Raw genomic sequence first — 27,863 nt, forward strand, 5'->3', positions numbered from 1 at the left:
AGTACAAAACAAATAGGCACTTGAATTCTAATAGCAATAAGCAATAAATGTCAGGCATCTGGAAATTATGGTTGCAATTTCATCAGAGTACACTTTGTTCTTCTATTATGCCTGCATGAATTTTGCTACAGGCAAAGTCTATTACAGATAACAGTTAAGAACCTTTCTAATCTACACAGATAGTCCTGGCAAAATGCTAAAAAACTAAATGTTGGAAAATGTAATATTGCAGAGGAAAATTGACACTTGTAGAAAATAATGTGATCCTATTTAGAACTACAAATGGTAATAATTTCTTTAAGATCATGGTGTGGTGGATGTTTCTGTGACAGGTGACCCAGATGAAGGACACAGCACTGGTAATGAATCCTGTTCTGTTGGCTGATGTGTGTGCATGTAGGTAGATGCTTATCTGTAAATTGAGGGGTGGGGTTTGTGCTTAATGATTGTTACCTGAAATTGTAATTATAAAGTTAGATCACACATGAGAAGCCTGGGTTTTTTCCACTGCCATGGGGTACATTGGAGAGGAATATTTCTAGTCTGGGGGCACTTGACTCCCCTTGGGAGAAAGATTAGTTAGTATTCACCACTCTTGATGGCACATAGTGACCCTGGATAGTTATTTGATAAATTTATTGAGTTTTCAGAAAATTGGCTTCTGGCTATTAACTTGGAGAAATGGTTTTCCTGCACTTAACTCCAGCTTAACCTGCTTCATAGGGATTTCAAAACGTTTGAACTAGGGTTTGAAAATGAGGAATCTGCAATTGACTTTTTTCTCTTCATCCTCTTTATTTCGCACATCCATTCAATATATAAATACATATGTATATATTTAAATTATTAATTCATACACACACACACATACACATTGTCATGTCTGGATTAATAATTTATTACTGTGTTACTAATTACTCCCAAAGTTAGCACCTGAAAGCAACTAATGTTTATTGTCTCACAATTTCTATGGGTCAGAGATTTCAGGAGTAGCTTAGATGAGTGGTTCTGGCTTGGGGTCTCTCATGAGGTTATATTTAAAATGTCAGTCAGGGCTGCAGTTAACTAAAGACTTGATGTCAATCTGGGGATGGAGAATCCTCTTCAAAAAGATAGCTATTAGCAATAGATCTTGGTTTCTTATAGGTGATGGACAGGGGACTTCCATTTATTACCTTATGGGTCTCTCCACAGGGCTCTTGAGTATCCCCATAACATGACAGCTGGCATCCTGGATGGCAATTGTTTTAACAAAAAGGAAAGTAGCCACAGGGCCTATTAAGACTTGTACAATTTGGCTGTGTCCCCTCCCAAATATCATCTTGAATTATAGTTCCCATAACCCCCAGGTGTCATGGGAGGGACCTGGTAGGAGAATGGAATCACGGGGGCAGTTAACCTCCATGCTGTTCTCGTGGTAGTGAGTAAGTTCTCATGAGATCACATGGTTTTATAAGGGGTGTTTTCTTTATTGCTCAGCACTTCTCCTTCCTACCATCATGTGAAGAAAGACATGTTTGCTTCCTCTTGAGCCACGGTTATAAGTTTCCTGAGGCCTCCTCAGCCACGCAGAACTATGAGTCAATTAAACCTCTTTCCTTTATACATTACTGCATCTCAGGAAGTTTTTATAGCAGTGTGAGAATGGAGTAATATAATTAGAGATCTAAATTCTACCTCTTGAAGAGAAAAGTGTCAAAGAATTTTAAAACTGCAACATCACCTAAATAGGGCACACACCCGTGTGGGCTTCTAGGGCAGAACTGTTCTCCAGGCCTGCTCAAGTGGTACCTTGTCTGAAAAGACCTTCATTTCTCAAACCATATTCATTTCTTTTCTTCTCTCAAATCTGGATAACTTGGCATCTCACCACTTTGGGCATGTTGTCTTTGATTGCTCTAAGTTACTATTTCATGTGTATATTTCATTTCTCCTCAATAGAATGTTAAATGTCTCAAACTTCATCTACTCTAGAGGTGATTCCATTTCAGGCAAATTACTGGTACCCAGTAAATCAACAGGGGAGGCTGTCCAACATGGTGAGTGAGAGCAGGGCTTTAGAGTCAAAGAGTCCCAGGTTCCAATTCTGATTTCATCATTGTAAAACTTTGGAAAGCTATTACACAGGGGCCATTATTAGAATGTAGTACACAAGTGTATTGTGAAGATTTCATGGCTTAATGCATGTGAAGAACATAGAAAAGGTTACACAAATTGTAGGTATTATTATTGTATTGTTGTTGCTGTTTATAGATTTTTCAAATGTCCCTAGGTCACTCTTTATTGTGTGTGTGTGTGTGTGTGTGTGTATAAAATTCTATTATATGTTATATGTTAATATATAATATATATATTAATACATAAGATATACAAATATATTTTTTTTCCCACTGACTTGCATTCGTGTCCTACCAACTTCCTGTGTGACATCAAGCAAGTTCTTCTCTTTCTCAGCCTCAGTTTTCCTGATCTGTAAAATTAAGTGCTTGTATCAGACAATTTCTATGATCTTTCTCTAACTCATTTTGTCTTATATAGGTATAAATGAAAAGAGAAGAAATTGTCTTTAATCTGGGCAAGTTCTATAGGACATACCACGTTGAACTTTACAGAGAACTTGGGTTAGAAGCTGAGATGCCTGGGTTAGGCTTGTTTTTGAAGGAAGATGAAGATTAATATTTATTGGATACTTATTATGTGCCAGAGTTGCTACATGTTCCATATCATTAAATGCTTGCAACTATCCCTTTGTAATTCCTCTCCTCTCTTTATGCTCATCCCAGCCCATCCACCATCCAAGATACTCACTAAAGTTTAAGGTCTCAGGTCACAGGGCATATGCGGCAGTGAGGAGATGTGGATTCAGTTCTGATTCCAATCTCAGATCCTTCTGCTGCCCTTGGCCACCTCAGTTTGAGCAGAGTGTGAGTGACCTCTTTGCAGATGTCTTTTTTTTCTGTTTTTTTTTTTTGTTTTTGTTTTTTTGTTTTTTTTTTTTTTTAGAGACATGTTCTTGCTCTGTTGCCCAGGCTAGAGTGCAGTAGCTCAATCATAGCTCACTATAGCTTCGAGCTCCTGGGCTCAAGCAATCCTCCTGTCTCAGCCTCCCAAGTGGTTAAAGCTATAGGTATATACCACCATATTTAGCTAGGGTGTGACCTCTTGAGTCAATGACTTAACCTCAGTTTATCCTTCTGTATATGGAAAAGTCTACTCAGGTAACCCAGAAGAAGCAGCACCATGGTCATTTGTGTAGCTGAGTAGCTGTACCTGGGTCAAATTGAAGGGAATGCTCAGAAGTCCCCATAGTTACTGTCTAAATCTAATAGGCAATTACCAGTTGTTTTACCACTGTGACTTGAATTAGTCTTAATGACTCTAAGAAGGTAAAATTATTTGATATGAAGATTTCATGGCTTCTGCTAGGGTTTTTGAGAGTCTGTTCAGGAGGGTTTTGCTTCCTTGTTTGTTGTTTTTCTGTCATTTGGGATTTTGCTTTTATTTGTTATTATTGTTTTGCCCTGGTTCCTCTAAGGTTGGGAAACTTGGCTTTATGTGGCAAAGCAGGGAAGTGGGCCCTGTGGGGTTTGCCCTCTTGACTGCTCCACCTCTTACTGGCATCCATTCAGATGGTCAGAGGGTCAGAGGGTCCTTTTTAGAGTCCAGGCCATTATTAAATATCACAGTCTCTCCTCTTCAGGAGGCTATGGGAAGCTCAGCTGGCCAAGTCTGGCCTACTCAGACTTTGAAGTGGGGTTTGTCAAAGGTGCCTGATATGTGAAAACAGACGATTGGGAAGGAGGAAGAGCTAAATGCTTCTCCAGGTATTTATGAGCATGAGGAGATGGAAGGAACAGGGTGGGCCTTGGGAACTACATACCAGGCCAGGCGGTGAGGGGATGAGATGACCACAGGGTGGGAGTGAAGGGGCATAAACATGGAACATATCACAAAGAATGGTGGGATTGACTTCAATGCTCAGGGTGGGTCCTGGTGCTCACAGGTGTCTAGGATGAAACACAGGCATTGGAAAGCAGGAAGGTACTAAATCCATTTCCTTAACAGGTGGGCCACAGGGCATCCCCTCTCTTCCACTGGCACTCTCTACCTGATATTCCTGTCAGCCTTGTCCTTCCTGAACTGAGGTCTCTTCAAGGTAAGGAGGAACATCTGCCTTCTGAGCCCAGGATTCAGGGACAACAATCCTATTCTCACTGTTGACCCTATAGACCATTCGCCAGACGCAGCCAGGATTAAACCCCTCAAATGTCATTCGGTTCACATCACCCCACTGCTTACACCCTTCCTATCAGGTTCTTGATCTGCATACAAAGAAAATATTAGTGTACTAAAAATATTGTAAGTTCTAATTGTGTGTATGGGTTTTAACTGTAATGCTAGACTTCTGTTCTTAGAAGTAATTCAGGCCTCATATTATTATAGGTTAAAAGGTATGTAAGGGTAAGACATGTTTTCCTTTAACTAAATGCATGTAGCATCTTGATCTCTTAGAAATCTGTTTCTTCTATTTTATGTTTTGAATATTGCCTCTAGTTTTGGAGAACTTTCTTATTGAAAGAGAAAAACAAACGGACAAGGGCCATTTTTAAAAACAATCATTTATAAAGCTGAAGCCTGCAGTGATTTTCTATCACAGCGAGTAAAATCCAAATTTCTTGCCATGCCAGTATGCTCCTCAGAACCTGACTGCCGCCAGGCCCTCTGACCTCATCTCCTCGGTCCCCTCTTATTTCCTCCCCCCCAGATAGATGTGTCTTTCTTTCTGTCCCTTCAATAGGCCAACTTCATTCTCTTTTTAGGGCCTTTATACCTGTAGTCCTCTCTGCCTGGAAAGTTCTGGCAAATTTTGACATGGCTGTCTCCTGGTCATTCCGATCTCAGGTCTGGGTAGTCACATACGGAGGTTTCCCTGATTATCCCTCTTTATGTGATCATATAACAGGTATAACCAATGGCAATTGTCTTGTTAATTTATTAGTTTGTAGATCTGTTTCTTTCCCTGAAACATGAGCTCCAAGAGAACAGGGATTATAGCCTGGCCACTCCTTTCAGGATCCCCAGGGCTGGGACAGTGCCTGGTATGAGCAAATATTCTCTGAGGAAATGAAACAATCTTGGCTTTGCCACTTGCCACCTGTATGATCCTGGGCAAGCCACTTTATTTGTATGTTACGTTAGGTTACAAAATCTACTTTTATGAATATGAATATATATATATGTATATGTATATATATATATATATATATATATATATATATACACACACATTACCTTTTAGGAAGGTGAATATATATAATGCTTATCACAGTGCCAGATTTATAGAACATGCTGCACAATTAGAATACATTTTTCCTAAACGGCCTAAAACAATGTGTATGTCTGTGTGCTCATAAAGTGCATACAGTCAGCACTGAATAAATATAGTTGATTAAACAAGATACGTTTCCTGGATGATTCAATTGCTGAGACAGGTCTGCAACATAGGTCTCTTGATTCCCAGTTTAAAGCTTGTTACATCTTTCGTAATTCTCAATGCTAAGAATCCCTGTGGGGTGATTTGGGGGAGATGGGATTTATGCGGAAGGAACATTTTCAGAAGTGAATACATACTGGCTTTCTGCAGTTGTTGTGTCTAGATTTGGTTTTGCCTCTAAGTAGTTGAGTCACTGAAGAAGCTACATTATGTATCGTGGTCTCTGTTTCCTGATCTGTAAAATGGAGATTGTAAGACCACTTTTTCTCTCCTTCTTATTAGCAAACTCTAGTTTATTACCTGCTCTTAATCAAAATGGGAGACACAGCTCTGCCCACATATTCCGTATGATCCAGTTGGGGAGCTGTACCATGAACAGAGGTTGCTGAGAACAACACAAGACTCTATTAATGAAGTGAGGTTGGAGTAGAGCAATCTGAGTTCAGAATTGGGTACTCTTTGTCATTGGAGGCCGAAATGGCCTAGAATGTTCTGGAAGAGAGGCTTCAATGGACTCGAGGAATTTCACTGGGTGATGCTGAGACTAAGACGGAATGCAATGAAATCCTTAAAACAATTCAAAAACGGGCTTTACTTCGTTCAGAACCAACTGTGACTCGCTCTAGAATAACAGGTCTACTCAACATTCCTGTCATGCTTTACACCTTAAGGAAAACCTGAGAAATGAGCCCTCCTTTCTTTTTACTCCACTTAGTACAATGTGGGAAAGAGAAACCTTCATAACTTAGGTTAGAAAATTTGAGTTCATATCTAGACTATGTTTCTGACTACAGTACTTAAGTGGCCTTAGACAAGTAGCATAAGCCCTTGAAGCCTCATTTTTCTCTTACGTAAAATAAGGATATACTGCTGACTTCATAGGATTGCAGTGAGCATTGCATTGCAAAATGTAAAGCTCTATTCTGAATAGCCTATGTGGTATAGAAATATTCCAAGCAATAGATGATATGCTTCCTAATATATGAAAAAGTCCTCTAAGGCAGCATCTATAGTATTTAAGTTTTTCTGGTTTGCATTTCATCTTCCTTACGGTATCTGGTTAGATGACTCAGTAAGTATAATTGTTGATTAGTCTTCTGCTAGTCTCCAAATGAATATTTACCACAGGTCTGCCAAAGTCCAAATTCGAACAATGTTGTTTATTCATTTGGTGAGAGTTACGTGGTTTGTATATAGAAGTGAGGATCTGTGGATTCTGAGCCTCTTCAACACCGGATCTGGAAACACTGATTTCCAGAATTGGCCACAACAAATAGGTACTTCTTAGATGACAAAGCTGACGGCCTGAATCACTGAAATTCTGCAATATTTTGATAGAGCAGTTTTTTTGACCATCTATGTAGAGTATTCCTCTCCCGATTAGCCTCCACAATACCATCTTCTTCATTTCGTCCATAGCACTTACAATGACGTAAAAGTAGCTTGTTTACTTGTCTAGTTCTCTTCTCCTCTACCGGAATGCAAGGCCAACAAGAGCAGGGCTTTTCTTCATTTTTTTTTTTTTAATCTGAGGCCCAGAATAATTCCTGGCACATGATGGTAATCAAGAAACATTTTAAGTTAATTAATTAATGAGTAAATGCAGCCAATAAATCATAAAAACTAAAAAAAAAAACAAAAAACTTCTTTTTTTTTTTTTTTTTTTTTTTTTTTCTGATCATCCAGCTCTCTTTTATTTCAAGGACAACTTTTCCTAGATGCAAAACTAAACACACTTCAACATTTCATATTCATTTGTCTGGGAATAGTCAACCAGCATGGATGAAGTAGAATATCAATCAGTATCACCTACATACAAAGAAATCCACTCAGGAGAGCAATCTCAATGACTCAGAATGGTATCCCAAACTCTGAAGACATGAAAATGGATTCAGCCTACCTTCTCGTTTGGGATATGGTCAGTTGTAACAGTCTTCATTTGATGGTTCTCTACACAATCATTTAAATATTTTTAAAATGTATTTATTTATTTTTGTGCTAATTTTTTAAAATTAATAGATAATAGTGCATATTTTTGGGTACATGAGATATTTTCATATATGCAATTAAGGTATAATAATCAAGTCAGGATAACTGGGATATCCATTAGCTCAAACGTTTTTCTTTGCATTGGAAATATTGTCATTTTTCTCCTCTATTTGGAAATATATTATAAATTGTTGCTAACTATAATTTCCCTACTGCACTGTTGAATACTATAACTTATTCTTCCTACTGAACTGTATTTTTAATTTGTCTTTTCAGTAGAACATGTCTTCTCTGTAGCATAATGGCTTGTGAAAGAGTTAACTGTTTTCTCACTGAGCACAAACTGCATGATGCATGCTAAGTTCTCTTCTGCCACAGTTGTGAGGGCTGTGAGCTGGAATGTGCAGTGATTAAGCATCACAGAGATGAGGGCCTCATAGGCTGGGACCCTCACCTTCATGCTTCAAATAGGCAGCATGGCAGATAACCCTTGTGACCAATGAAGTCTTTCTTGAAGATTTGTGTCAGGTAGTATTAAGTTAATTTTCAGCATGGAGTTAGTTATGGAGTTAACTTCTATATTCATGTAAAATTCTTCCTTGTATAGAATAATTCAGGGTAACATTCAAAGATTCTCTCTGAATCTTTATTGCAATATCATCTTGAATGACAATGACTGATCTAAATAACTTTGTTCAGAGGTGCTGATTATGGACTGAAGTTTTGTATTTTTGTGTAAATTCCAGGCAAGCCCTTTCTCTCATGTATTTGACATTAACATAGCTGGGTAATTCTGAGAATCTGGTGATTGTATTGTTAAATGCACAATACAAAGTTCCAGTGCAAGTAGGTATTTTTGACCAGTGGAAAGACTGAAATGTGTTGAAAACATTATAGAAAGAGCAACATTCTAGCCTAGCCATCCTGCTACAGATTTATTTTCCCTGAACCCTGGATCTAAGCTTTGTAATGGTGCACCTGCAATGTCTAGCTTGTCTATCACCTCAGGCCATATTCAGTATTTCCTCACTTAAAATCCATAAAGGTTTGGATGATCACATCTCTGCACACAGTGGTCCTTTGGGCATCACTTTGATTTCTTTTGAATCAGAAGATTTTAGAAGTCCAGAGATACGTATAATCCAATAGGGCCTAAACTCTTTTTTGTTGACTGGGTTCAAGTCAAAACACCTGAGGATCTTTAAAAACATATAGATACTCGGATTCTTACTCTTCACAGTTCTTATTTAGGAGGTGGATGCCAGGTGTGGTAACTTCAGCACTTTGAGAGGCTGAGGGAGAAAGATCATTAAGGCCAGGAGTTTGAGACCAGTGTAGGCAACATGGCAAGACTCCATCTCTACAAAGAAAAAGAAATTAACCTGGTATGGTGGTGCATGCCTGTAGTTCCAGTTACTTGGGAGGCTGGAGTAGGAGGATTGCTTGATTTCAGGAGTTCGAGGCTGCAGTGAACTATGATTGCATTGCAGCTCTCCAGCCCGGAGCATAGAATGAGTCTCCAGAACAAAACAAAAAACCACCAATAAACAAAAATAATAATAATAATAATTAAAAGGGTGGATCTGGCCCTGGAATCTGTTTTTAAAAATATGATGTACAGTATGTGGGCATCGTCTCTACTTCAACACTCTGATTTTATAGACAGTAAACTGAGATCCACAAATGGCAGACACATAGCTAGCTAATGACCAAGCACATATGTCCCAGTTTTTCGTCCCAACTTCATCAGCATTATTTAATTATGATGACAACATCATAATCAATAACAACTTGCCTGCAACTGCTACTCAACAGGCATATCTACTGTGTACTTCTTTTGTCCTGCCTTACATGAATTACACACATGATCTTTCATCCTCCGGAGAGCACTGATGAGATATGCCTTCTCGGCTTCCCAGAATAACTAGGCCCCACAGTACCTTCTTATGTAACCAAGTTCCTTTAATGGCATTTCTGCGTGCTTCCAGATGAGAGTGTGAACGACTGAGCCAAGAAGCTGTTCATCCTTTCAACCAGGAAACTAACCTAGAGGGTTGCAATTGTTCATGATTTGAAGCAAAAAGATAACAGATATATATAAATGGGAGGGAAAAAGACATTTTTAAAAATACTTAAGCCAAGGGTTGTTTATCAGTCTTTGTTCTGGGGTTCCCAAAATTGATCACTGCAACTTTATTTTCATCAGAAGCTGAAACTCTCTTATTTACTCTCGAGGGAGTAAATTCATTCTCAGTGGTAAGATAATTTCCAGATCCAATCAAAACAACTCCTTCCCTTCCTCAAAGTTCTCAGCGCTTAATAGGGAGCTGGGTTATAGACTCAATAATGGAGCCTGAAAATCTCCAAGGTATTTTTCTGATCAGGTTTCTGGGAGACACAGGATTCCCTAAACTGGATTTTCTAATAGGGTATTTGGAAGAAGGTTTGGGAACAGCTTTCCTTTCATGTGTGAGTAAGGAGGGGTGTGTGTGTGTGTGTGTGTGTGTGTGTGTGTGTGTATGTGTGTGTGTGTGTGTAAGACAACATGGCTCTATTCGTGCATGTGTCATATGTGGGCACAGACACAACTGAACCTTCTCACAGGAACACAGGAGGCAACTCTTCCCAGTGGGAGATCAAGCAATCAGATTCTCCCAGAATTTCAAAGCCCTGGGAGTTAGGCTACCTTCTCTCTCTGGCAGATTTCTCATTCCTCCAGCAACTCAGTCTCAGTTTACTTCATCTTCTCCAATTCTCACATTAGTTATATTTTGTCTTATTTGCCATTTAGTATATTTTCTAACATAGAATGTATTTTTAGAGCAGTTTTAGGTTTCCAGAAAATTTGAGCAAAAGGTATAAAGAGTTCCCAACACACCTTTCCCCTGACACATAGACAGATTTCCCTGTCATCCACATCCCACAACAGAGTGGCCTGTTCGTTAAAATCCATGACCTACCTTGATATATCATTGTCATCCAGAGTCCATGGGTGACATTTGGAGTCACTCTTGGTGTAGAAAGTAATACACGTTTATTATAAGAGCTTTGAAACATTTAAAAACTAAAGAAAATTAAAGGCATCTAAACTCCTACATGGAGATTTAACTACTGGTAATATTTTGGTTCTGTAATTCACTCCTCTGTGTGTGTGTTCTTTTTCTTCATCAAAACAAGACCATATTGGGAATACCCCTTTATTATTCTTTTCAATTAACATTAGATCTTGAATATTTTTTGACATTCTTAAATATTCTAACAAGTGATTTTTCATGACTTCATAGGTCTACAATGAATATTTGATCATGTTATTTCTACCCAAAAATTATTATAAACACTGATGAGGCCAGGCACGGTGGCTCACACCTGTAATACCAGCACTTTGGGAGGCCAAAGCAAGCAGATCATGAGGTCAGGAGATCGAGACCATCCTGGCTAACACGGTGAAACCCCATCTCTACTAAAAATATAAAACATTAGCCGGGCATGGTGGCACACACTTGTAGTCCCAGATACTTGGGAGGCTGAGACAGGAGAATTGGTTGAACCCTGGAGGTGGAAGTTGCAGTGAGCCAAGATTGTGCCACTGGGCACAATCCAGCCTGGGTGACAGAGCAAAAAATACTGAAATGAACCTGCTCTGTGCACTTTTTCCTCCCTTGTGATAAATTCTTAGAGGAGGGATTCCAATGCCAAAGGGCCCTCTACCGTCAGACTCTATAAGGAGCTAAACAGTCTCCAGGAAGACCCACCTATGTGCAGAGAAAGAAAGTGCTCTTTTATCCATAACTTACCCCAACTAGATTTTTGAACCTAAAAAAACATCAATTTTAAAAGCAATTTAAAAATCTGGTGTCTCAATTATAATAACTAAGAAAACAAATTCTTTTGCTACATGGATGCAAATATCTAGTGATATAAATAAACCCATTTAAAAAGCACTTTCTAATCCTGTCCTAATTGTTGAGGACATTAAATAGATGAGGAAATAATTCTCTACCCTCAAGAATATTTCTATTAGAGTGGAGATAGATGAATATGCAACCAAGTTCTGTGATGTGCCAAATTCTTGATGTATTGTTAGTGCTCAATAACTATTTATTGAATACATGCCTTGCTGAAGGGTAGCAGTGAGGAGTGGGATTGCTAAGGAGGAAGTCGCTAATTTTTCCTAAGGGTGGTCAGGAGAGGCTTCCCAGCGGCGGTGGCTTTCCAGTAGAAGTGACTTGCCATTTATCCATTCTCTGGCTGTCTATAAGCCCCGAACAGTCTTCTGGATACATGGTGAAGGTCAAGGCCAACAGAGACCTTGACCTCATGAAGCTTCTATTCTAGACGGAGAAGCTAGACAACAAACCAGGAAACAGCAACAGTAGCACGCAACATCAGGTAATAACAGTGGTGGGACGTGAAGGGCAGACACTGCATTGGGGTGAAGTCTCTTCCACCTGGCTTCCGAGATCAGTAAGGTTTGCCAGGCTGAGATGAGAAAAGCCTCTGGGGGAGGAATGAGAGCCTGAATGAAGCCACAGGTGTGAGGTGTGCGCCATAAGAACAGTAGAAAGCATGGCAAGGCAGAGAGCGTCTGGAGCCCAAAAGGAAACCTGATTTGAACACCGGCCCAAAGTGCCTCCCGTGGGGTTTTGAGCTAAGCAGGTACGAGGAAACATTTTACATAGTGATCCTGTACGTTCCCTCCTCCACCAACAGTCTGCAGGTCTAAACACCCAGCCGATTGTTGACATGTTTTGAACCTTCCGAAAAGCATGGCAGATGTGAGTTAAGTGGCAAGGTTGCCAGGCAAAGTATCAGATATCTGGTTAAACTGGACTTTCAGATAAACATCCAATAGTGTTTTTAGTATAAGTATGTCTCAAAAATTGCATGTGAATTCGAAAGTCCAGTTTAACAGCGTGTTTCATATTTTTACTTCACTAAAACTGGTAAACTCTATTAGGGAGGTGGGAATACCAGACCCAGATGTCTGTGTCATCTTGCAAGGACTCTGAGATTAGTTGAAAGAACATTAGAGAAAAACAATAGTCCTGTTTTGGTTTTATTCCTCCCAGGACTAATTAAATATTTGTTAGATAGTTTCTTTCTTCTGGGGATCCAGGAAGATGATTGTTAATGAATATTTAACTAGAAAAAAGAGGGACTGAATGCAGTGGCTCATGCCTGTAATTCCAGCACTTTGGGAGGCCAAGGCAGGTGGATCACTTGAGGTCAGGAGCTCGAGACCACTGTGGCCAATATGGCAATACCTGTCTCTACTAAAAATACAAAAATTAGCCAGGCGTGGTGGTGGGTGCCTGTAATTCCACCTACTTGGGAGGCTGAGGCAGGAGAATTGCTTAAACCTGGGAGATGGAGGTTACAGTGAGCGAAGATCACACCACTGCACTCCAGCCTGTACAGCAGAGTGAAACTCTGTCTTAAAAATAAAAATAAAATGAATAAAAAATAAAATAGAATAGAATAAAGAGGAACAACCACACTTTAGATGACCGCTGTAGGAAAAGGCCTCTCATCAGGCTTTCACATTGGATAGGGTGGGGTGCAAACTCCATATATCAGCTCCTTCAGAATTCAGTGTGGTTGAAGGAGGTTGGTACAGTGACCATGTGTTCAGTTGGCCAAAGACAGTCCTAATTTACAACTGTTGTCCCACAGTGATCACGAACAGTGCCACCTCTCACTCTCGAAAATATTCTTTTGGTTTTCAGTGGTAAAGAACATGGCTGTTTCATGATGTGGCCAATAAACTCTGAGAAGTGCGCTGGACTTTTTGTAAACTGGGGATGCTACATGACCTCACTGGGCCTCCCTTTCTTTATTTGTGAGTGATGGGGCATTGGGAAAAACTCTGGGCTCCCTTCCCAGCTTTGAGATTCTAATTTTGTGGGTGTCTCTGGACACAGCTAATGGTAAGAGGACATTTGTTCACTTTCAGTTTGAAAATGATGTGAATTCACATTTGATATATACTGTGTCCGTTCAGGCTTGCAGGGTTATATTAGTTACCAAAAATCTTTCAAGAGGGAAAACTTAAAAATTTTTGCTTTGCCATTGGGATACGGAGACCAAATGCTAGATTGTACCTGAAACAAATACAGTTTCCATGAATAAAGGATTACAAGTGACCGAACATAATGTTGGCTAATGGGAGTCCAATTATGTAAACAATGTTTTAGCGTTAACAAGATTGTGTAAGTGATACCAGAACATAATGAAATTTCTACCTTTTTACTCCTCTCAGATCTATGATGCTCCCCTAACTCAGGTTTATGTGAATCCTTCCAGATTTTGAAGTACAAGTCTGTATTTGCATTCACTTACATACATGAACATATAGTTTTAAAATGAAAAATATGTACTTAACATTTTTAGTACATTGCTATTAATAATTTTCAGCCACCCTTCTCTTTCATTGAAGACAGATACATCTCAATCTTTTTCTTTCTTGAGCTGTGTGGTATATCAAAGTGTGGATGTGTCAAACTATCTGAAATAATCCTTTATTAATAGAGATTTAGGTTGTTTTTAATTATCTGGTATACATGCACATATATATGTATATTCATGTAGCCTCTATTTCTAGAAACAGAATAATTCATCTTAATAGTTATTGCTAAATTGTTATTTTAAAAGGCTCTTTTGATTTGCATGCCAAATTGAGGCTGTGTTCCTGGAACTTGAAGAGAAATTTTGCATGAAGGCAAGGAGTCAAGGTGGTGGTTTGTCCTGAAATTTAGCTTCAAGTAATTATTATTTTTTTAAATTTTCTTTTTAGCAGTGATTCCTTGATCTGTGCAGTTGGATCAAACCTAGACCAAATTAAATCTTACTTATGTAGAAACTTGGTCTCCATGACCTTGTGTTTATCTGGGGAGTGATTTCTTGGTGTAGGCTGCAGTCCAACTATGAACGATCCTGATGGGAGAACACTTTTATCCTTCCATCTATAGAAGCTGAATTAGGCTTACTGGGATTAACTGGGACTGAAGGACTTGTTCATCTACTTTAATTATCCTGCCAGTGAGAGCTTTTTTCCAGACTGGATTTTGGATCACAAGAAGAATGGAGGCTGAAGAGAGTGATAGCAGAGCTCAGTTAAAGATCTGACAGAAAAGGCGCTCAGAAGGGAAACTCTCACCCAATGTAGTAGATAAGATTTTATTTTATCTTTTCTTTTCTAATGGAGAGGCCATGTTAAAAAACAAAACAGATGCATTTTGTAAACTTTGAGTGAAATTATTTCTCAAAGAAATCACATGAAAAGACAGGAAGAAGAAAGGTATGATTTTCCTTGCTCTAAAGCAAACCAGGCTGTTCTGTACTGAAACTTGCACCCATAAAGCCAAAGTTAACAAAAGGATGAAAGCTGGGAAAATTGAGGGAACAGGAGAGCTGAAGACAAAGACTGGACAAAATGGCTATCGTGCCATCATTGTGTTCTCTGCTGCCCTCTCGTGGTCCTGCGGGGGAGCTGGGTGTACAAATGTCTGAAGGTCATCCTTACTGAGCTGACCTGTAGGCGAAAACTGGCATAAAGTATATCCCTTAAAGCAGCCCATCTTGTCAAATAGCCTGTCTAATGATGGGAGAACAAATATTCTTTCATAGAAACCATGGAAAAGTGGCGTGTATGCTGCAACGAAGCTACCTAATAGTAGAAAAGGAAAATTATGGGAAACAGGGCATTCTTTCCACTTAATTCAGTGCAACGTAGATATTCAGCACAGATGCTGTGCTGCATCCTGTGCCCAGCATTGAAAATGCAGGGAAGAATTTAACATGGCTCCTAGGCTTGGGGTGTTCCCAATGTAGAGGGTGGGGCACAAAAGAACAAGTGAGATTACAAATAGATGTGTAAGAGGCATTTGACAGGACGTTTGCTCTTGATAGTAATTCTTAAGTAAAAATGAGATTATTCACGGAGCATTTTCATTTGTTCTAAAACAGGAAAACATTCCCTTGTTCTGGGTAGAGGTGATGGTTCAGGGAATGGATAAAGTTTTCTTTCTTCTCTCTCTTTTGTAAAACACTGAATTTGGGCTGCTGAGATGGCACAACTATGACAGCTCAAAGTTTCGGTCTTGGTTTGAAGATGAAAGTCAAATCATGTACACGAGTTCTTTATTCCTCTGCAAAATAAATTCCTCTGTGAACTGCAGGGAAATAAAAGGCTCTACTGAGGGAGACTGTCACACTGAATGGCAGCAGAGTCAAAGATGGCCACCTGCCCCCCATCTGTGCAGAGCTGCGTCTGATGATCCTGAAGGAATCTTTCGTAGGCTCCTCCCCATCATCAATCTTAGGAACTTTTTAAGGAATTCTCTCTTTCAGTTCTTTTGCTAGCAGTTCTGCATTGCATTTATTAAGAATTAATCATCCACTCTTTGCATTAACCAAGAAGCAAGAGAGAGCATGAGAAAGAGGTGAGATTAAAGGTGAGGGTTCTTTTTCAGTATCTAGGGAAACACTAATGTAATTTGTGTGTGTGTGTGTGCGCGCGTGTGTGTGTGTGTGTGTGTGTATTTAGGGAAGTGACTTGTACTTTAATCTGAAATTTCTTAAAAGACCAATGACTAAATCTCTTTAGCATCCATTCCCCTGCCTTCTTGCATTCACATTTTGTTTTTTGCCGGCAACCAACCCTCCTTATTCTGTAGAGGTCAAACCACCTCTGAAAGGTAAAGCATAACTGACCACTCAGAGTTTGACAATCGCTGGCAGGGTGAAAAGTTCAGGGAAGGGTACAAAATCTGGACTGGACCAATCAGGGTAAATGGGACTCCATTTTGGGTGTTTGTGGAAGCTCTTGGAGGAAAAGCATTCTCTCTCTTTTGGGGTTTCTTAGTCCTTTCTTGCACTGCTATAAAGAAATACCTGAGACTGAGTAATTTACAAAGAAAAAAAGTTTAACTGCCTCACAGTTCTGCAGGTTGTACAGGAAGTATGGTGCTGGCATCTGCTTGGCTTCTGGTGAGACCTCAGGAAAGTTACAGTTGTGGTGGCAGCCAAGGGAAAGCAGGTGTCTCACACGGCGGGGACAGGAGTGAGAGAAAAAGCAATGGGGGAGGGGCTACAAGCTTTTTAAATAACCAGCTCTTGTGAGAACTTACCACCGTAAGAACAACATCAAAAGGATGGTGCTAAGCCATTCATGAGAGACACCTCCATGATCCGGCCATCTCCCACCAGGCTCCAACTCCAACTTTGGGGATTACAATTCGGCCTGAGATTTTGTGGGGACACAGATTTGAGCCATATCTTGGAGTAATAAAAAATATGGGACATAGCATGGAGCTGTTGATCTCTTTCTATCATGAAGAGAGAAGTTATCTAAGAGTGAGACCACTCTAGAGGAAAAAAACAAATCTGCTGTGATGGTCCTAATGACACAGTTTGAGTTCCTGGATACAGCCATATTTGCAGCCTCATCTGTCTACCCATGAACTTTGCAATTAAGTGAACTAATATTTTGGCTTCCCTGTATGCGCTGAGTCACTTGAAGGATTTGTTAAAATACCTATTGCTATGCCCCATATCCGTGTTGGTCGAGGGTGGGGCCTGTGAGCTTGCATTTCAAATGCTTTTCTGGGAGATTCCAGTGTTGCTGGTCTGGGAACCACACTTTGAGAACCAGGGGCTTATAATCCTTTTTTGTTTCCCACTACTTGTAATCAAAACTGTCCCGACTGATAACCGAAGATCTTTCTAAATGAGAAAGAATCTCAACCTTTGAAGAATTAATACATTAAGGTAAAAAAAGAGTGGGACCTATTCAAGAAGCACTTAAGAAAATGACATGGCCACAATTCATGGGGACCAATCTGACACTTTCTTCGGGGGGAGGGGTTCCATTCTGTTTCTACTCACACCTGATCCCTTTTTGTGGCTAAAAGCAAGGCTGATGAAATATATGACAAATGAGCAAAACCAGCAGTACTAATACGTGTTTTGTCAAAGACTTAAAATGCATGCATTGAGAAAATGCACATTTTTTTCACTCTGATCCAGTCTGTCAATAAAATCCTTTTCATGAGAAACATCAAAGCCATTTCATCTGCCAATTGCATTTTTTGAATCCCTTAATCTACATTGTTGACAAAAATTTCTGTCAAGTGCCTCAAACCATTGTATTAACAAATTTCGTTTTGTCAATCATGATTTAGCCTGCTTGCAAATGCATTTTGTAATATTCCGCTCCATCTTACAGGAAGAATACCTAACCGTCAATGCCTCAATCTTAATATTGAAAACGAGTGAAGAGGGAAGGTAAAAGTGGCATCACAGCCTGCTCATTTGACACGTTAATCAGATGCCCCCGTGCATTTTAACTAAATCCAGCTCGTCTGAAGTCTTCCCCGGGTAGCGCAAGCCACAGTGAGAGGAAGGGTATTACAGCTGGTGAAATCACATGGTGCTGTTCATGCCTTTCCTTTTGGCTTTATCTCCTTATCACAGCCTTTCTGTCTTTACCTCCAAGACTTCTTACTGCAGCTGGTTCTGGTAACTTGCATCACCATTCTTAAATGTCCTTAATTGCAAATCCAGGAGGATGGGATCTTGCTTCTGGTGTCTTCAGATTCCAGCATGACTTCACTCTAATTATCATGTCACTAAAGTGAAGAATGGTCACTAATGTTTTCCAGAGATGCTGTAAGAGCATCTTGCTGTTTCTGCTCAAGAGGAAACTATGGTGGGTGATCTTAAGCTTGAGATGTTCATTTTCTTCTTGGCTTCCTCCTAAATTCTTGGTGAAGGATGACAAGGAGAAGAGAAGATCCTGAATCTCCTGACAGCATCTGACATGCTAAACTGCAAAGTGTTTTTAAGTACTTCAAAACAAGAAAGTCATAAGCTGAGGTCATCAGTTCAAGTTATGTGGATCTCCTTGAACAATTTGCAGATGCCAACATATCCTGTAGGGAATTAGACATCTTCCTGTACTGAAGAGAAGAAATGTTCATTGAGTTAAATATTAAGCAATTTGAATTTAAGTCCTGATTCCACATCATAATAGCTATTTGACCTTGAGAAGTCACTGGACAGTGACATCTCCTCACGTGCACAATGGCGCTAAGAGAACTACTTGGCCTGCAGACTTTCTAAGCTCCTGGAGAGGTCAAAGGAGAGGTGTTTATAATCCAAAGTTTAGTGTGATTGTCAAGTGCTAGATATATACAAGGTTGCACTGAATATTGTTTCACAAATGCTACTTTTTTTTTTTTTGCTACCTTAGAGGAGACACTAGGTTAATCTCTGTGGTATAAGCCAATGGCAGAGTGGTGATGAAGCCTGAGAACTTGCTGCAAATCTTTTCAACATTTACCTTGCCTATGGCCTGAAAACCTGCTCTTAGGTGATCTCTGGAGTATGGCATGTGAAGGAGAAACACCACATACATAATGTGTTGATAAATGTTTCTGTGAGGAAGTACATGTGTATACTCATTAGTTTCTTCCATGACCGTCATTAAAAACAGAGTTAGATTGGTCCGATGCAGGAATAGTTATGACCTGACACCTAGAATCCTGTTTTTGAAGAGCAGGTAGCAAGGGCAGGTGGTACATATTAATTCCCTGTGTGTCTAAGGAAGATAAAAGGTCACATAGAGGCCTCACATAGTGCTTTCCAAAATTTTGCTGTCATCCAGTTCCTTACCAAGGAACAATCGTCTTGTATCTGAGACACTTTTGACCCCAAACTATGCATAGGAACAGTGGTCACTACAAAAGCTCTATGATGGCCAAGTGTGGGTGGCTATTGACTCTTTTAGTGAGACCCTGTGTCCAGAATTGTGGCAAAGCTAGGGAGGTCTTTGTGTTCTCATACATTCCTTCTTGAACCCTTTAAGACCTTTTCAGATTTCTCTTCTCCGGAAAAAACAACCTTAGTTTTGGTCCTCACTCTTCTCAAATCCTCCTCATCTCCAGGGCCACCTAAATCCATGCTCCCAGCATGGCAAGTGAGGTGCCGCTAATGACTTCCTGGAGCTCTCAGCTCCAATCTTGCCGTCTGCAGCCAAAAGAATCAGTACACAGTTAGGGAGAAACAAATCAATTACAATAAATGACAAACAAACAAACTCCTTTTTCTCAGAAGCCAGAGCTAGTGGAGTGAATTACACAGGCAAGAGCCTGCTAGCTGGTGGTTTCTGGAGAATTGGCTTCAGGATGGATGTCTGCAGACATTAGGAGAAAGCTGGCCTGGGGCAGACCAAGGGTAGAGAGAAAAATAAGGTGGTAGCCTTTGGCTACAGGTTCTGCACATTCTATTGTACATAATTGATTATTTCCCAGGAAACATTTGCATCTACCTTTGGTTTCTAGAAGCAGAGATAAGCCCCCCAAAATAAACTACTATGTTGGATAGTATGTCAATCAGGACTTTTAAATTGCAAGTAATGGATAATACCACTTAACTTAGCTTATGGGGAAAAAAATAAAGGAAACACTCCTGGCTTACAGACCTTAATCATCTAAGGGTAAATCTTACATTAGGTGTAGTTGGATATAAGAGCTCATGCTGCCACAAATGTGATTTTTTTATTCATCATTTTCTGACTTAGTTTTCTCTTTGGAGGACTCACTCTCAGACATATTTCTTCTCATAGAAGCAAAATGCCTGCTTCTGCCAAAGTCACATTCTCCTAGTCCCAAAGTCACATTCTACGAGTTTCAATTTTGGCAGAAAAGTCTTGGAGACTCTATGCCTGGCATTCCCACAAAAATTCCTAAAGTTCATTCTGATTTGGGTGTCTAGGGCCACATGCTCAGTCCCGATGCAAAGACCGTCCTCTCATCGGCATAAGCGTAGGTTTTATATTCCACCCAGAAGGGCTTAGGAGAACTGAGATGGGGCAGGTGGGAGAGTCACTGAAAATCAGAACTGATGGCACAAAAGGAGGGTGTTTTGGTCATGGCTTGGTGTTAGAGCACAAAGCTGAAAGTAATTAATTACAGGATATTCAATGCTTAGAAGGTGGTTGGAAAGGCTGAGATCAGGCTCCAGGAATGACTTCCAAAAGAGTAAACTGATTTAGCTCACATAGGGAATGGCCCCTCTTTACACCCAGAGAACTGGAGAATTGACACGCTGCCCTACAAAATGCTGTCTCCTCGTCATACCCTCTTCATGTAATCCAGAAATCAAGAAGCCACCATCAGAACCCTTGGTTCCAGAGCCATGACACATCTGCTGAATCCACACCTGCAAAGTGGCGTCCTCCATCCTGCCTCATGACACCCACAAAGCTACTAAATCCCTTCTATGGAACTCTACTAGCCCTACCATAGAACAATCAAATATTGTTGTATCAACTCTAGCCAGCAGAAGCAGTGGAAACACGGCTTCTCTCTCACTGCCCTCTTCCAGATCTTGTGCATCTGACTGGCCAAACCTAAATGGTATCTTGAATCTTGAGTAGTCTAAGGAAATCAGCATTTAGCTTTACAGTATCTGTAGCCACTAGAAGGAGGGTGAAATGGAAGCTAAATGGTCATTGTCATGGCCACCATGGAAGATCAGTTAAAATGTCCACCGCAGGTAAGATTTAAATTGCGCTGAAGGCCTCTCATGGACATTCTCTATGCTAAACACTTCTCCCAGAGGAAGCCATCTTGCTAGGGCAAAGCTGCCCAGACCCATGGAGAGACAACATACTGCACTGGAGAGAGTCACTCATGGGCCACATGGAAGCTGAGTGAGGGGTCTGCTGTATGCACCTAGCTGGACAAGAAACGCAAACATAGCAACATGGGGGGAGCATGAAGTTCTTATGATGCCTGGCTGGACAGACAGCAGCTAACCATGGAGTAGGGAGCAGGCCAAGAAGGAAAAACTCCAGGCTACCTTGACTGCACACCCATGGCTGCTACTGGATCTGGTGACCCACGGTAAGGCCGTGGATCTGTGTCTTTAGAGTTCATGATCCTTCATTCAAACAAGGCTTATTTACAGTGTGAGGATAGCCAGTGTTTCTTGTACACATAGCATGGGCCAGGTCCTTCTATGCCCTTCACAGGTACAATTCTATTTAAGCCACACTACAATTCTGTTCCATAGAGACCAGCGTTCATTCATTTATTCAACAAATATTGTTGAATGTCGACTATGTAGTAGACCCAGTCCTAAGTGCTGATGTTCTAGCCATAAACTAAGCACACATGCATCTCTTATATCCTCACAGTAACTATTATTATTCTCATTTCACAGGGGAGGAACTTGAGCTGTGGGAAGGTTGCGTCACTCGCTCAAGGTCCTCTGGTCAGTGACTGGTATATTTGAACCCTGGCAGTCGGGCTGCAGAGCCTGTGCTCCCCATCACCCAGCAACACTTCCACTCACTCCCTCATGCTTGCCCTGAGCAGGACCTTATCTCCATTTCACTGATGGGTAGATTGAGGCTCAGAGGCTACTAGGTGATGTGGTCAGGCTCATAAGAATAGGGAGAAGCAAAGTTGAAGCTCTGTCATCCCCATGCCAGCCATAGTGAAATCTTTTCACTATAGGCTTAGCACATTATTATCCTTCTTTTCCTGTGGTGCTCTCAGTGACGATGATGATGATGAGACGCGAGGGCGGTATTCCAGGGCTAACTAGATGCCAGGCTCTGACCTAGTTGCTTTACATGGTTATCTCATTTAATCTTTACTACTTTGTGAAGTATGTGCAATTATTATTCCCATTTCACAAGTGGGAAAAACGACTCGAAAAGTAATTTTCCCAAGACCACACAGTGAGAAAATGGGAGAGCCAAGGTTTAAATCAGCTCCCCTAATCCAAAGCTGTGTGAAGTTGCTCCTGACACTAGCAAACCTCTGTCTTTCCCTCATAATCAGAGGAAGGGATTTGGGGGATGGCATATAAAAACACTTTTTTTTTTTTTTTTTTTTTTTACTGCAAGAAGCATCTCATTTTCATCTGTGAAAACAAGTTCAGCATTGTGGTCAAGACTTACCATTGTGCCAAAGCCACATTGGATAAGAGTTCATGTCAGCACATGGGCCAAGATCAGTTGATGGGAAAAAAGAAACATCCTATGCCAGATTTTCTTTAGTACCCATGCCCTGCAGCTCCTTGCTGTTCTGGTTTGAAGCCACCTCTTGCCTTGGCTCATGCCTCTGCTTATTTGCAGTCATATTTCCAAAGGATATATTTTTATTGGAGCAATAATTTCCATCATAAGTTAACTAATTTGGCAATTTGCCTTTGGAATTGCAGGAAAGAAGCCCTGCATTACTAATATTTAATAGTTTCAGGTCAGTTTCAGGAGATTTTCCAGGGTGGCAACCCCTGGATGTCTGGGCCTGCATCCTTGTATCTATCAGAAATGTATTATGCTAAGGCCTCTTGGGAACTGCTGACATTTTTGGGCCACGTAATTTTTAGTTGTGGGGATTGTTCTGCGTGTCATAAAATTTGTGGCATCATCCATGGCCTCTTCGTACTAAATGCCAGTCCTGGTGCCCTAGTTGTGACAAACACAAATGTGTACAGTCATGGTCAGATATCCTCCAGTGGTGGGGAGTGGGGTGGGAAAATTCTTCTGTTTGAGAACCATAGGATACAAGCATGAAATTGGGAGTCATAAAGACTTGCATGATGAACACTGTTCTGGCTGTGTGAACTTGGAGGATAACTGACCCCTTGGAGACTCAAGTGTGCAATGGAAATGACATCAGTACCCACCTCACATAGTTGTTGGAAGCATTAGCTGAAATCATGTGAGAAATATGCAGTAGTGGAAATTGCTGTGTGTTCCCTGAAACCTTGTCCATCTTATTCCTGGACACAAAGCCACTCTACATCTCCTAGCCTCCCTTGCAGCCAAGTGAGGTCATGTCTCTGGGTTTCAGCTAATGGAATGTGAATGAAAATGATGTGAGCTAGGTCCACAAAAGCCTCCTTCCTATAGGTGAACCTTCATGATTTCTCTCTGCCTGTCAGCCATTGGCAAAGTCTCTGAGGCTACAGGACATGTGTGATCCACAACATGGAAGCAACATGTGTTTCTGTTTGGCTGCATGGATCATAACTGCACTTCCCTCCCTTCCTTGTTGACTAGGCATTTTGTGAGCATAAAGTCAGGGTTTTAAATGTTAAACAACTGAAATGTGAGAATTTATTTGTTATAGCAGCTAGCATGACTCTAACTGCTACTGTAAAATGTATATAACTATCCATGATACATAATACACAACAATAGATGTTAGATAATACTATTATTGCTAGTAACTGGTGAATACCATTTTAGTATTCTTAACCTGACAGACATTTGGAGATCATCAAGGGGAAGAAATGAGAGCTGAACTGATTGACACATATTATGATGTGTTTTTCACCATGTCATAAAATCTGATGGATGAGTCAGCATCAGCCTGTGTCAGACATTCAAGAGCAATCTGGAAGCATTACCTTTGAAAACTGGCACAAGACAAGGATGCCCTCTCTCACCACTACTATTCAATTTAGTACTGGAAGTTCTGGCTAGGGCCATCAAGCAAGAGAAAGAAATAAGGGATATTCAAATAGATAGAGAGGATGTTATATTGTCTCTATTTGCAGATGACATGATTGTCAATTAGAAAACTCCATCATCTCAGCCCAAAATCTCCTTAGGCTGATAAGCAACTTCAGCAAAGTCTCAGGATTACAAAATCAATGTGCAAAAATCACAAGCATTCCTATATACCAATAATAGACAAATAGCCAAATCATGAGTGAACTCCCATTCACAATTGCTACAAACAGAATAAAACACCTGATTATACAACTAACAAGGAATGTGAAAGACTTCATCAAGGAGAAACACAAACCACTGCTCAAGGCAATAAGAGAGGGCACAAACAGATGGGAAAACATTCCATGCTCATGGTTAGGAAGAATCAATAGAGTGAAAATGGCCATACTGCCCAAAGTAATTTATAGATTCAATGCTGTCCCCATCAAGCTTTGACTTTCTTTACATAATTGGAAAAAACCTCCTTAAACTTCATATGGAAATAAAAAAGAGCCCACATAACCAAGACAATCCTAAGCAAGAAAAGCAAAGCTGGAGGCATGATGCTACCTGACTTCAAACTATATTACAAGGCCACTGTAATCAAAACTGCATGGTACTGGTACCAAAGCAGAGATATAGACCAATGGAACATAACAGATGTCTCAGAAAGAATGCCACACAACTACAACCTTCTGATCATTGACAAACCTGACAGAAACAAGCAATGGGAAAAGGATTCCCTATTTAATAAATGCTGTTGGGAAAACTGGCTAGCCATATGCAGAAAACTGAATCTAGATCCCTTCCTTATACCTTATACAAAAATTAACTGTAGATGAATTAAAGATTTAAATATTAGGCCTAACACCATAAAAACTCTAGAAGAAAATCCAGGCAATACCATTTAGGACATAGGCATGGGCAAATACTTCATGACTAAAACACCAAATCCAATGGCAACAAAAGTCAAAATGGACAAATGGGATCTAATTAAACTCTAGAGCTTCTGCACAGCAAAAGAAACTATCAATAGAGTGAACCGGCAACCAACAGAAAAGGAAAAAATTTTTGCAATCTACCCATCTGACAAAGGGCTAATATACAGAATATACAAAGAAGTTAAACAAATTTTCAAGAAAAAAACAACCCCATCAAAAAGTGGGCAAAGGACACGAATAGACACTTTTCAAAAGAAGACATCTATGTAGCCAACAAGCATATGAAAAAAAGCTCATCATCCTTGGTCATTAGAGAATTGCAAATCAAAACCACATTGAGATATTACCTCATGCCAGTTAGAATGGCAATCATTAAAAAAAATCAAAAGACAAGAGATGCTAGAGAGGATGTGGAGAAAAAGAAATGATTTTACAATGTTGGTGGGAGTGTAAATTAGTTCAATCATTGTGGAAGACAGTGTGGCGATTTTTCAAGGATCTAGAACTAGAAATACCATTTGATCCAGCAATCTCATTACTGGGTATATACCCAAAGGACTATAAATCATTCTATTATAAAGACACATGCACACGTATATTTATTGTGGCACTGTTGACAATAGCAAAGATGTGGAACCAACCCAAATGCCCATCAATGATAGACTGGATTTAAAAAATGTGGCACATATACACAGTGGAATACTATGCAGCCATAAAAAAGGAGGAGTTCATGTCCTTTGCAGGTACATGGATGAAGTTGGAAACCATCATTCTCAGCAACTGACACAAGAACAGAAAACCAAACACCGCATATTCTCACTCATAAATGGGTATTGAACAATGAGAACACATAGACACAGGGAGGGGACCATCACACACCAGGACCTGGGGAATGGAGGGCTATAGAAGGAATAGCAGGGTTCGGGGAGATTGGGAAGAGATAGCATTGGGAGAAATACCTAATGTAGACGATGGGGCGATGGATGCAGCAAACCACCACCATGGCACGTGTATACCTATGTAACAAACCTGCATGTTCTGCACACGTACCCCAGAACTTAAAGTATAATTTAAAAGTATATATATAAGAGCAATCTTGTGAGCCAAACGAATCATCTCAACAACGAGCAGCCTTGGCTCCTCTCAGAGCAAGGGTCTTGCCCACCCGTAAGTAGAGTCTGTGATAGTCTCCCTCTCTGGCAAGTGCAGTGTTTAAATCCAAGAAAAAAAACATGGTTTCAGAGGGCTCTGGGAAGGCTCTTGGATTTCAAAACTTCTTATCAATGTTAGAAATTCATATTTCTATGGGAAAATGTATTTGAATAATGTGCATCAAACAAAGGCAGTGCTTAACGTTTAACTGATAAAATGCTTATGGAGATAGATCTGGGAGGACTTAATGGCTGTATTCTTTTTCTGTCCTCTGTCGTTATCCTGTGCCGTCCCTAATGCTGAAGATGCTTACAACATGTGTGCTGTGGGAAGACTAAACGTTTCACACACTTTCCTTCTATGAACATTTGTTGCACACCAACTATGGAAGGGTGAAAATGGGCTCTTCAATGATACCCATATCCTAATCCCTGGAACTTGTAACTATATTACTTTTCATGGTACAGGGGACTTTGTAGATCTGATTATGTTAAAGATCTGAGATGGGGAAATTACCCTAGATTGCTTGGATGGGTTGAATGCAGTCACAGGGTTCTTATAAGAGGGAAGTAGGAGAATCAGAGTTAGGTGTGACAACAGAAGCAAAAGGTTGGAGGGATGTGAGTCAAGGATGAAGGTGGCCTCTAGAAGTTGAAAAAGACAAGAAAACATATTCTTTCCTCATAACCTCTAGCGGGGACCTAGCCTTACCAACACCTTGACTTTAGCCCCGTGAGAATTATTTTGGATTTCTGACTTGCAAAACTGTAAGATAATACACTTGTTATGCAATAATAAACGAATGCAGTTTGGATGTGTCCATGATATACAATAGGATTATTCTAGCTGTGACAGAAAACCCAGCACAAACTAGCTCCAGTGATGTCTTATCAAGGAGTTCAGACGGTGTCATCAAACCTCCCCTCCCAACCATTATTCCTGCTTCACAAATTCTAATTCTCTTTGTTCTAATTCTTTTTATTTTTCATTACTTGTTTTTAGAAGTGGGTCTCACTATGTTGCCCCGGCTAGTCTTAAACTTCTGGCCTCAAAGCATCCTCCGCTCTCAGCCTCCCAAGTAGCTGGGACTATAGGCTTCAGCCACCGTTGCTTTCTGTTCTGACGTTCTCTGCCTCAGCCTTGTTCTCTCTTAACTTCATAAAGGAGAGATAGCAGCCAGCAACTCTAGAAAAAAATAAGTACAGTACATTGAGTAGTAAAATGATTTCTTCATCCAGAATTTACAGGACAAATGTTAGAAGTGTTCTGGTAGGCTGGCTTGGGTCACATGTTTATCCCTGAACCAATCACTGGGACAAAGGGAATCATGTAGTTTGATTGGTTAATGGCTGCCCCCTGAGAACCATATGGACTACAAGACTACTAATTATTCAAATGAAGTGGGGGTTTTCTTTCCAGCGGAATGAAGAAAAACTTCCAGGATAGATTAACTTCCGATATGACCATCAAAGTCAGGAAAGGTTTTGCATACTGATTATAACAAAAGTTTTAAATGACTGTCTAAAGAAGTTCACCATGTTACCCCCTCCACCTCCTTGCCTGTTTTTTTCCTTTTTTCTTTTTTTTTTTCTTTTCTTTGAGACGGAATCTCAGTCAGTCAACCAGGCCGGAGTGCAATGGCTCAATCTCAGCTCAATGCAAACTCCGCCTCCTGGGTTCAAGTGATTCTCCTGCCTTAGCCTCCCAGGCAGCTGAGATTACAGATGCTGGCCACCACTCCAAGCTAATTTTTGTATTTTTAGTAGAGATTAGG

This window comes from Saimiri boliviensis, chromosome 1 (assembly GCF_048565385.1).
Source record: "Saimiri boliviensis isolate mSaiBol1 chromosome 1, mSaiBol1.pri, whole genome shotgun sequence".
Taxonomy (NCBI): Eukaryota; Metazoa; Chordata; class Mammalia; order Primates; family Cebidae; genus Saimiri; species Saimiri boliviensis.